The sequence below is a fragment of the Sinohyriopsis cumingii genome, chromosome 4 (genome assembly GCF_028554795.1).
Source record: "Sinohyriopsis cumingii isolate HCF-2022 chromosome 4, ASM2855479v2, whole genome shotgun sequence".
NCBI lineage: Eukaryota > Metazoa > Mollusca > Bivalvia > Unionida > Unionidae > Sinohyriopsis > Sinohyriopsis cumingii.
The window spans coordinates 31556166-31568424 of record NC_142964.1 but is presented as its reverse complement, the minus strand read 5'-3'; the positions used below and the strand labels follow the sequence as shown (position 1 = coordinate 31568424).

Sequence of the window (12259 nt, the reverse complement as noted above, 5' to 3'; positions counted from 1 at the left end):
TGACTGTAGAAAAAATTAATTTGCAAGTGGTCAAAAGAATCTGAGTTGGTCGAAATTATATTTTTTTTATCGTTTCATAAATGTAGAACTGAAGACTCCTACTCGAGTTTATATGAAAAGGAAAGACCTTGAACCAGTTAATCCAGTTAAAAGCAACATTTGTTCTATTAATTGTCGAGCTTTACCTATAAATCTCAGTATCGGATAGTGCTGAATGCCTAACATTTAATAACATCTCAACAAAGAACAACCTTCTGTGACGACAGCAAAACTCATGATAAAGAAATGACTAACCTCGTTTCTTTTTAGAGTGGGTCCTGTCCATTCAGACCTACCATGGTCCTTTTGCACTCTTCATTTATCAACTAGAATTGCACTATTACTTCACAGCAATGGTAACAATTTCGCATTTGTAAATTTATCTTAAACTGCATCCCAGTTTATTACCATCATAATTCTCGTATAAAATTGCATCTTTTAGTTGACCTGAAGGTGCATGCTGGTAGATAATAAGACTGATATGGACGAATGATACAGTTTAAAAGACAATGCTTTATTTATTTATTTTTTATTTAGTTATTTATGTATTTATTTATTTATTTATTTATTGAGTTATTTATATCAATCGAATAACTTGCATTGCATCAAATATCATTATTACAAATAATTCAGAAATATTAAAAGAAGGACAAGATGACAATGTGAAGTCAGTTTTTGGAAGGAAGGCAGCACAAATAACGCTAATCGTCTTCCTGTGGATTTAAATGTTACATAGCATTATCAAACATTTAAGAGCAAGCATTTATTCAGTTGACGATTAAATATGTTTGCATGATTTACCTCTACATTTACCAGGTACGTTTTGCTAACTTGGGGCAGTTATGGGAGTAATTCTCTCAATTCCGTTGGAACCTCGCCACACTGCTATTCAGAAAATACTGATGGGGACTGGTGGCTCGTGCGCAGAAGGAAGAACAAAATATAAATTTCGTTTACTTTTAGTAGACTGGTGAGTCTTACAACCGTTTTACTGGTATGTTTTTTACTTCATACATACCCGTACAGACATATTAATTTGGTGCGAACTCGAATATAAATAAATGCTTAATATCGCATAAAAATAAAATTAAATCGCATTATTTTTCCAGCTTAGTGTTTGACTCATAACAAGTAGTTTTTGAATTGTCAAGGTCCAGCTTTTCATAATCTTACGTGGTCCAAACAGGATCCTATTTTTCATGTGCAACTTTGAGCCACTTCAACCGCACGCTTACAAAGGCATTACCGTCATATTCAACTTAAATTTTGCTTCTAAAATGAATTGTATCAGCCCAAATAGCACCAACTATCGTTTAAAAACAATAACTGATATTCCCTGTCGGTCAAATGCGTCATGATGGCCCGTAAAGTTTCCACTTGTGGATTGATCAACAATGTATAATTCGGAGGCCAGATTCTCTTGGTATTGATCACGACAGTTCGAAGGTTGGCGTTACTATAGCAAGTCGTAGATGATAATGTGTCTTCGTATTTAGTTCAAGTGTATCTTTTTACCAGTATTTTCATATTCTATGTGTCATACATTTGGGCATATGAATTTAGTAATTGAAATTTTGAATTTTGCAAACAAAATTTAGGTGTTGCTAAACTAGCTTTAATGTAATTGTGTTCCGAGAGTGCGGGAGATACCTCATATGTTTAACGCTGTATGAGATACTGATTGAAGGTTGTAAGAATGCATGCACCTCGCTACCCTTACCAATGTTATTTAATCTTGAAAAGATCAGATTTAACGCACCGTGTCACCTGGACTACCAAAGTTAAAAACTTATTATTTCGCTTCGGCTGTTAGTATGTCAGGACTCGATGAAGATACTGCAGACCAAAAACAAATTTTCTCACTACTTTTGCAAAGAAGTAAGGATTCGACATGCCAAAACTGTAAACGTGATATCAATAATTCACATAAATGTGTGTATTATAGGATGTATAAAACCGAATAAGAATTGGAAAAGTACTCTAATGTGGATTCTCATATTTTGTTAGGAAGTTGTTAGCTAAATTTAGATGCTCAACGAAAACGCTGAAAATAAAGACAGGTAGTCATACCAGTATTGAGAGAAATAATAGTTATTATGAATTACGCCGGAAAAAATAATATTTATTTGTTAGAAGATGAATTCAATTTTGTTTGTATTTGTCTAAGAAAAATACTTTAATGAAGTTTATTATTTCCATCCATGTGTAGAATAAAATGGTATCCCTCATGAGTCATATAAATATATTAATTATTATAAATCTTTCTGACTATATCAATTGGGTTTTCGTCTATAATCTTTGACAACTCAAACGAATGGTGAATACTATACTCTGAGGTAGTAACATTTTCATAATCTAATGCACCAATTATTAGAAATTATGTTTGCATACTCATGCTGAACACCATATTTAACTTCTTTACACCTTTGCGCACATCATATTTATATGCATTATTTTTTGTGGTATGAGTAGGTGGCTTCAATCACTGAATAAAGTATTGTCATTATTATTATTATTATCGTCATTATTATTATTATTATCGTCATCATCATAAACGGAGCTGTTATTAATTATATTCAATGAATGAATAACTCTTCTAAATAAACCGGTCAAATAGGGACGAGATGGAAGAATCAGCACACATGCAGATACGAAAGAAAACTAGCTATCAACGGCGGCAAATAAAAAAACTGAGATAATGCAGAAGAAGTGGAAATGAATGAAATGAATGCAAAACATGACCGCGATTGCAAGAAATCAGAGGTCTACCACTTGTGTTGATGACAGTATTTAGAAAGCGTTACGTACGGAATAACTGACCTGCATGTTACATAGAAATGCAGATGCATATTAAAATGTAGTATAAAAGATAAAGTCATACAGATTTTCAAAGATGAATCATGATAAAGATGTATTGATAATAGCTATTTATAGAACTAGAAAAATGGAAATTTGTGGAAGAACTTATATTGGAATGGAATCAAGCTTGCATAAGAAATGCACTGAGACAAAAATGTATATGAACGTACTTCTCAGGGATATAAAATGAATATGGCAAGACTATGTCGAAAGCTTTTGCTCTATTGTTGGCTTTAAGATGAACACAAAGATCAGCATCATCACCGCATACGTCTTCGAGAAAAAAGAATAGGTGCAATATAATAGACAACACAATAACCAGAAACACATATTCACAACTGAGGAGATTATGATTAAAGTGTTTCCGACTGGAATCAAGAAACACGTTATAGTGCAACTTGTGGTACAGTTACTTATTCAGCAATGACAAATTCACTTTATATGTATATGATTCACTTCAGTATTTTCAGGGACTGTTAATGGACTTGTGGCGGACACAGCATTATCACTCCCAGACCCACCACACCCCCAAAATAAAAGCAAAACAGCTATCATGTTATATATCGTAAGCTTTCTTTACAGCTAAGTGGTGAAAATTATTTCTTGAAAGCTTTTGTTGTTTACTCGATCCGGATAATAACACAGTGGCTGGCCACCTCCTAGATGATGATAAACAAAAATCATTAGGAGTGGGGGAGATCACATCACCACCACTTCCTGATAGGCTGAAGTCTGGTAGTTGTTTAAGGACAATAATGCTAAGAGATTGCTAATCGTTTCTTTGTTGATACGCTAAGTGGGGTACTCTGGCCAATTGATCTCAAGCGCTCGCCTTTACCGATCAAGGCCATTTTAAATCTGTCCACGTGGGTTCGAGACTCGAGCTCGGCCAATGTGGTTATGTGAGAGAGCTTGACAGTTACTTCTCATGAGTCGGTAGTTCTTAAGAGGGTTTTCCAGGGTTCCACCAGTTATACTGGCTACCATATATATCCTAACTTGCGCTGAGAAATGGCGTTGAACCCCAACAACACCATGAATTACTGATTATGTATGTTTATGTAATAGCTCATTACTTCTGCCGACAGAAGCATCCTAACCTTAATGCAAAAATCACTTGCAATAAGCGCTTCTTGCATCCGTTCGAATCCTTAATTGGTGAGCTTTTCGTTCTATCGCGTTTGATTTACTGATGACTACGTAATGCATGTCAAGATATAACTCCCATTAATCTTATATAAAGAGGTTTTTAGCCAAAAACCCTATTTTATATTGGACGACAACATAGTTCCAACTCCCTCCATAGTCCCCTCAAGTTAGTCTAAACAAATACGAAAACAAACTTTGCTGAGACAACAGCGTCTATTTCATAATTGTTTACTTGTCAAGGACATGCTATTGAATCGTAGCCGTCGTCAAACTAAACCCCTTATACAAGACTACTCATATATTTTCACAAAATTGCTAGAGAATATTGTGTGATATTTCACACAAAATTGCTGGAGATTTCTCGCGATATTTTTTAACGTTTCAGCTTTTGCAATAATATGACTCTCATCATCATGACATAACAAATAAAAATTAATTTTACCGCTGATAGGAGAATCCGACCCTAACATTTTGATAAAGTTTCCACGAGAAACTATTGTGTCATGAACGTAAATATTTTGTTAGCTCATCATCTTCTGTGATTTTTGTGTATTTGTCTTGCAATATTGAATTATAAAGATTATCAACAGTTTTAACGAGCTCTTTTGTGATCAAGCAAGTTTATTAAATTATTCTGAATAATCATTACAAACCAGAGACAACTTTATCTTGTATCTATTTTCTAAATACGTATTATGCTTCTCGCTGTTAAGCACAATCGTCATATGCTTACCCTGAAATAGATTTCTCTTCATCTTTAACATGGTATCTTCCACTACAATACCTTCCATTGCATTTCATATTTCACACAAAATTTACCAGATACTGTTTCTCATATTTTAGAAATATGTTTGATGTAATATCAACAAGTAAATCGTCTTTGACTCGTAGTTCTTGTATCAGATCTAACGTTATGCACTTTTCATCTCTGAGATAAGCTCGACGTTGATTCAATATTTATTATAAGTCTCTGTTGCCATCTTACAAGACACGATCTTTTTCTCATAGTTTGGCGCGATTTTTGTTGATTGCTGATAGCACAATGCCTGTTCCTGACACTACCAGCAATAAAGGATTTGCTGTTCCTCCCGTTGATGATATTCCTGCTGTTGTTAACAGCGTATGATTATGCTGTAATATTTTCTGGCATGTCTCATACAATAAAGCTTTTTATAATATTACCTCTAATATTTGATCAGCTGGTTGATGTCGTTGTCTGAGAGACTTGATGATATGTGGCTGAAGTCGATCACATAGTTTTCTCTTGTTATTGGTTTCAAATTTGAGGGATATTTTACTTATATTTCTTCATAAAGTTAAACTATTCATCAGTAACAATTTTATCAAGTAGCAGACGAAAATTACTATTAGAAGGATCAGCAAGAAAATGTTTTTATTCATGTATACATTAGAAGATGTATCCTCATGTCATAAATTATTTTCATAAGCATCAACAACAAACGTGGATTAAAATTTGCTGGTATTTCAGTAATATCGTGTACACTATCCTGGTTAAGATCTTTTGCTGATTCTATGTAATTTAGTATGATCTTAAATTATCAATTTTAATACTTTTACTCACTAGATGTTGTCCGAGTACTGCATACGCTGTTGCAAATGACAAACGTTCACATTTATCAGTGTCATTTTATTTACTAAAATCGCTGTTTGTCAACGGGTCAACCAATTTCAGATACGCCGTCTCCAGTGGATAAGCGTTATCATGATAATCTATTACCTTGAGCAATACTTTCTTTTTCAGTCAGGAGAGTCCATACAAGGCTCGCGAAATATTCAACGTTTAACAAAACTGTTATTTATCCTGCGACTTTTCTGAGTCGACTTTATTAGTTCTGCTAGTTCATTAAGTTTATCATCAACGTTTTTAATTTCGATCTTGTTCTGTCTTTTTTCCGCCGTGAGAGTTTGGTTTTATAAGGTCAGATCTGTTAATAGTTATCGAATTTTCTTTGTTTCTCTCGAGCAACGTCTTTGTCAACAGCGACTTAACTTTTAGTTTCTGCCCCTCGCAATCGCGCAATCGTTTTCATTTACTGATAAATATCACATTTTCTGATAGCGTTTTAGTTGTGGACCTATCATACCTGTAACTCGGACAACATTGTCTTGGTTATCTGTTAAACCAGGTGATTATAAGGTTAAACATTTCATTTTAGCAATTATACTTCCTGCTCGAGCTTGTTTTGCACTCTCTGGATCTAGTTGATCAATATTAGCTACCACCAATATTTCTGTTTCAGGATTAAATACAACACTTTAAAACTCTTTTGCAACTCTGATCGACAGAGGATCAACAGACATTATAAACGATATTTCTACTAAATCATTAACTGCGTACAACCGAAAGATTGTCTAACCAGGGTAAGGACTTTCTGCGTTGACAACATATATCCGAAAGTAACTGTACTTGGTAACCGTGTTAGCATCAGCGATAGTAAACTCTTCACTCGTTGAGATATAAACACCCGTTGGGCTGTACAGAGTTGTCCATGTGGTATTATCTGTCGATCCCTCTAATCTCCATATGCATATGCAACCGACACCAGCATTTAATCGTCCTCGTAAATGAAACTTCCAAATTGAAACAGCTGCTGAAGATAGTATTCTTATCCAAAAGCTGCTTGTTTCTCCGTTTCGTTTTACACTGGAGACCTCTTGATATACAGCTGCTAAACTCAAAAGCATTATTTGGATTATTTCCAGGATCTTGTGTTGACGCCGTTGCTACAGAGTCTCACCAATTATCTTTTAAATCAAGAAGATGGGGAATGTAACCAACATTACTACGAGTTCGTTTTGTGCTGCCAACAACACTATCTACGTACAGTTTATTTACAATATTTGCTACAGCAACAGGAACATATATTGAAGGTATCTTGTTGACACCCATATCAATGGCTCCTGTGATTGTACCTCCGGTTAGCCTAACGTAAAGAATATCAGCTGATGTACCTGAAACAGCAACTGCGTTATTTGTTTGTCAGGTCACATGGAGCTACTGGATAATATGTTGTTGATATGTTTTTCTTGGTCCCATGTTTAGAGTGCCTGTCATTGTTTCTCGTATCCTACTCCTACTCGTATCGCGGTATAATCATCATATCATCGACCAATCTCTTGTTCGTCAGATCACCTGTTGCTGTTGGAAACGCAGTTGATGTTATCTTGTTGACGCCCATGTCAAGATTGCATGTCACTTTATCGCCGGAATTTATAAAAATATTTATTTTAACACATTATACGTTTGCTACGAAACTGTCATTGGTCAACGGAGTATTATCGAGTTGTGCGTTGTATATCACTTTAACTCCGGTGTCTAATGAACCTGTCATTGATCCTCCAGCAAGTTTCAGGTAAGCCGTTAATGACCACATCGTCTGATCATACGATATTCTACACTCAGAGGAAAGTCTGTTGGTAGCCCTGTTATTTTTCCACCGCTGATAAATGAAATAGTACCTGGAAACAATCACCAGATTTACTTATTTCTAAATTCGCTACCGTGTCAAATTGGTTGATACTCACCGCCTGAGAAAGATTTTGATTAGCTGGAGGATACTTTTTTATTGCCGGTCTTTATAGCAACTGCAAGTTGAAGTTTATCTGATATAGATGTGGTTAATTGATTATAGCTAAAAGCTTATGTGATATCGGCGTTATTTAACGGATAAGATGTTCTGAGACTTATAATCCTGTTGTTGCTCATGTTGATGTTGCCGGCCATTACGCCGACGGCAAGTGAACATTTTTAAGATACAGCTGTGGCTAGTTGATTCTAGCTAACGGCTTGTGTGTTATTAACGTTGACAGGAGACTACTTTGTTTCTAGATCTTACACTCGTTGTCCTGGCATCATAAGGTTGCCGGTCATTACGTCACCGGATTTCTTGAGATAATTTGTTAGATCAACATCTGTCGTACTTGTTGCTGTTGCACCGGATGAACCATTTAATAATATACCAAATTATGTGTAGTAACTAATGTTTATTGTATGCTGCTAATACAATACCAGGATAAATGTTTGTGACCATGTTATATGATGAGCATAATAAACTTTGACACAGAAAAAGTATCACAAAATAAACATAGCTTGAGTTACCAGATTATCATTACCTGAAAGTTGTACGTACTGGATCTGGCAAAACAAACTTGTTAATGAACTTACTGCTCGACGACATATTCAACTACGATCGGGTGTATATCTAGGCGACCAGTCCTCAGCAGGACACATATGATTTGCTGAACTAGTACAAAGAAAAACTAAAAAATTAGCTTGGTGCTGGCGAATATATGTTTGTTATAAGGACACCAGATGGTCTTATTCCTGCTGCTGAGTTATACTCGGACGAACAGAAGATGAGCGTTTCTAATGATATCCCGTTTAGCAATGCTGAGATGGACAATATCCAATCTTACTTTTTTATTGAAGAGAAATCGAAGATGTAACGCAATTTATCTTGACCAAGGTTTTTATAACGTTGATAGTTGTATCAGAAGAAATAAGGGTTGTTTTATACTGATTAATGGACTAGGCAATATTGACGGCAAAACATGGCACGATAACAATGCGGAGATGTGTCAAGGGACATGTTTGTTGAGCGGTATCATGAGGTAGCTCGTGGAAATAACAGTTTTTTCTTATTTAAAACACTTGCCTTAGATACCCAGCATATGTTTCAACGCGAAATTGATACGTGTTTAGATGTAAACAAGCATAAAAATAATATATTATTCACAATAATGGACAAGGCGCGGACAAATCTTCTAAAAAGATATGTGGCTACAAGAGCTGCATTTGAGAAAAACGTTGAGCAAGACCGAGCTGGACAATAACAAACCACAGAAGAAACTGCAAGACTCTTTAAGCCTTCCACCGAATCAGTACTTAGAAGCAACACGGCATAGACCAGAATATCACCGGAAGATCTAGAAAAGTTAAAAGAAAATGTTCTGCGATGACTTCTTGAAGAAGAACAAAAGAAATTTGCTGCTGATATTATTGCAAAAACGTCTTCTGAATTTGAAGACGTATAAACAAAACAACAAAAGTCACATGATAGTTCAAAACAAAGTAGGTTTGACGCAAAGAAACTAATTGAACTTGCAGAAAATATAAGAAAGTTTCAGGATGTAATGACTAGGGGATCTGAAAAAATTATTTTTAGGGTAAAACATACTGAAGAAACTATCAGCAAGTTTATACCAGAATATCCCAGAGACTACTCAGATTTTCTAAAGAAAATATCAACATGACAACAAAGCTGGAATTGAGCGACGATGAATATGATGATATTATATCAAACGGTGAACTATACGTTGATGAATTAGAACCTTTTTATAAGTTGATAAACGATGATGAAAAACTTGTTATGTTTACTGAAAATGAAAAAGTTGACGAGAATGTTGTTAATCTTGCTAAAATTCGCATGAAAGGTATCATAACAAATTATATCTTCGAACATTTGAAAAATACAACAATGGGTAGACGGCTCGAAAAACCGTTTGTTACAGATTTAGCTTAAGTTTTAAATTAAAAATATTTTAGAAAAGGAGAAAAAGGTATTTTATACTTGTCTGATGTTTATCTCAAAAGTGTCTACATCAAAGTCAAACAACAAGATGAACAAGGTAAACAAAGTGAATAAGGTGAATAGTATGACTTTGATGTTTCATTCAAATCTGTTAAAGGAGAAGGATGAAAACCCTTTACCTCACCCGCTGAAATGTTTGATCCACGGATGCTGCTAATCTCATCAAATGAAGCTGGAAACACTGGCACAGAAATAGACAATGAAATATTTGAAATACTTGATCATCTAAGATTGAATGGATCATTAACTCGGATTGTTACACAGCGACATGATTCGCGGCGACTTGATTCGCTAACACAAACCAGTTATTATCTTTTTATAAATAAAATAAATAAAAATGTCGTCGATGACGCTGCTACTCGATGCATCTCAGACAACATCAAACAGCGCAAACTTTTACTTGTTCTATAATCCTGTTATTGAACTTTATCCTGGTACGCCAGCGTCCACAAAACAATATCAGATCGGAATAGTATCTGCTACTGTATGGGACACTATAGCAAATGTTAAAACTAGCGTCAATGACGATTGCATGTTCGGGGTGAAAACCAATGGCGACATCGAGTGGAAATCTGTTTATATACCGCAAGGCTCACAGAACATAACAGATATCAACAAAACAATAAAATATCTTATATCCACTAGTAGTAGTGGTATATCATCTGATCAGGTTGAGATCATTTTGAATTATAACAAGTTACGGGCAAAAATAACATTAATAAACAATATGTTGATCTTTGCGGCTAATACACAATCGAGTCATTGCAAGGATTCAATAAACAACAATGCGGATCTGACACATCTGCGAGAATATAATATGACAGCGAGTCAGCCATCAACATCACAGATCTAAATACAATCCTGATAACTGTTCCATTGCAACTGGATCATGCACAGCACGAGCTAGCCAAGGACAGACAATTTATTCGTTTAGTGCTGATGTTCTACCTGGTTCATTAATGCAAGCCAGTTCGAGAGAGATAATATTTCCTCTGACAAATGTCGAAATTCAAATAGCATCTATCAAGATGACGCTGATTAATCAGTTCGTCGGATTGACGTTAACAGCAAAATGGTGACTTACAATCTTCATCTGCGTGTCGGTTAACCGATCGTGGTCAGCTAGCTGACCAAAAGCCAATTTTATCAGACAATTTGAATAAAAAGATGAAACAACCAAAAATGTATCACAAAAAATCGTAGGTGGTTTCTTTGGAAACATTGTAAAAAATTAATAACAAATATACATGGAACAGTTAACAAAGTATCTTCAATCGCGTTAAAGGCGTCAAAGGCTTTTTCAAGAGGAGCCGCGACTGCACCAGGAACAGATGTCGGACAAAATATTGATGACTAATATTTCGAAGACAAAGCAAATTTACTTACCAAAATAATGAATCTTTCCATACGAATATCTTGACCACTGGGATAGATTTAATAAAACAAGTTTACCTGACTGGGACGATAAATTTTATTCCAGGTTAAATCATGAAAGTTGCACTGATGACGACTATGCTCACGCTCAGCAAATGTGGAATGAATTTGATTGTAAAACCTTCGGTGATTAGCATTACCTACATCTGATCATAGATGTTTTGTAGCTCGCGGATATATTTGAAAATTTTAAAAATGTCAGCTCTGATAACTTCGCTCTTGATCCCACACGGTATTACTCAGCACCAGGATTAAGTTGGTACGCATTACTAAAGCACAACAAAATCAGACTGGAACTACTGACAGATTTTGATATGTTTTGTTTCATAGAACGTGGAATCAGAGGTGGAATAAGCGTTATAACAAACATTATGCGATCGCGATATGCAAGTACATGACCAACTGTGATAAGACATTGCCGTCGTTTTTCATTGTTTATTTGGACGCGAATAATCATCACGGTTATTACGGATTTACTTGGATAAGTCCGAATAATTTTTTCAAAGAAACGGATAAAGTTGTACCAGATGGTATTGGCTATTTTTCTGAGGTTGATCTTGACTACCCTGTAAAGCTACATGACGCTTATAACGACTATCGTTTTTTCCAGACTCAATGTTTATCGACTATAGTTTGTTATCAGAGCATTAAAGTAATTACTAGAACTAGTGGTAAATCAGTTTTTCACATACTAGTTTTTCATCTTCTTGACAAATGGAGATATATTTTTCACTATAAAAATGTGAAACAGGCACCTGATCATTTTCTGGTACTAAGAAAGGTTCATCGTGTGTTAAATTTTAATCAGTAGCGTTGGATGGAAGATTATATTGACTCTAATACTAGACTAAAAACAGCTGCAACAACAGAATTTGAGAAAGACTTCATAAAGCTAATAAACAATAGAGTCTTCGGAAACACCATGGAAAATATACGAAAGCGACTTTTTCAGCCATCCAATATTCAGAGATCATTGTTGATACAAGAATGAAGGTCACGTGTTCTCGTTTCCTCGTTTATTTCAAATCAATATTTATCGTTATTTTTTCATTCATACGTACTTCTCTTCTCGCTGTAATAAACTTAGATGTCCAGTTTATGCTTATCGATCGTCATTACTTTCTAAATTCTGAATGTGTTTTCAAATACTTGTATAGGAAAATTTA

At 35.1% G+C, this 12259-nt stretch overlaps 1 protein-coding gene across 1 annotated transcript in view; it reads right to left on the bottom strand.

Moving 5' to 3' along the window:
• The window catches only part of LOC149800881 (lachesin-like), a 199126-nt gene that overhangs the window by 157781 nt on the left and 29086 nt on the right, over positions 1–12259 (bottom strand). The gene's annotated exons all lie outside the window — the stretch shown is intronic.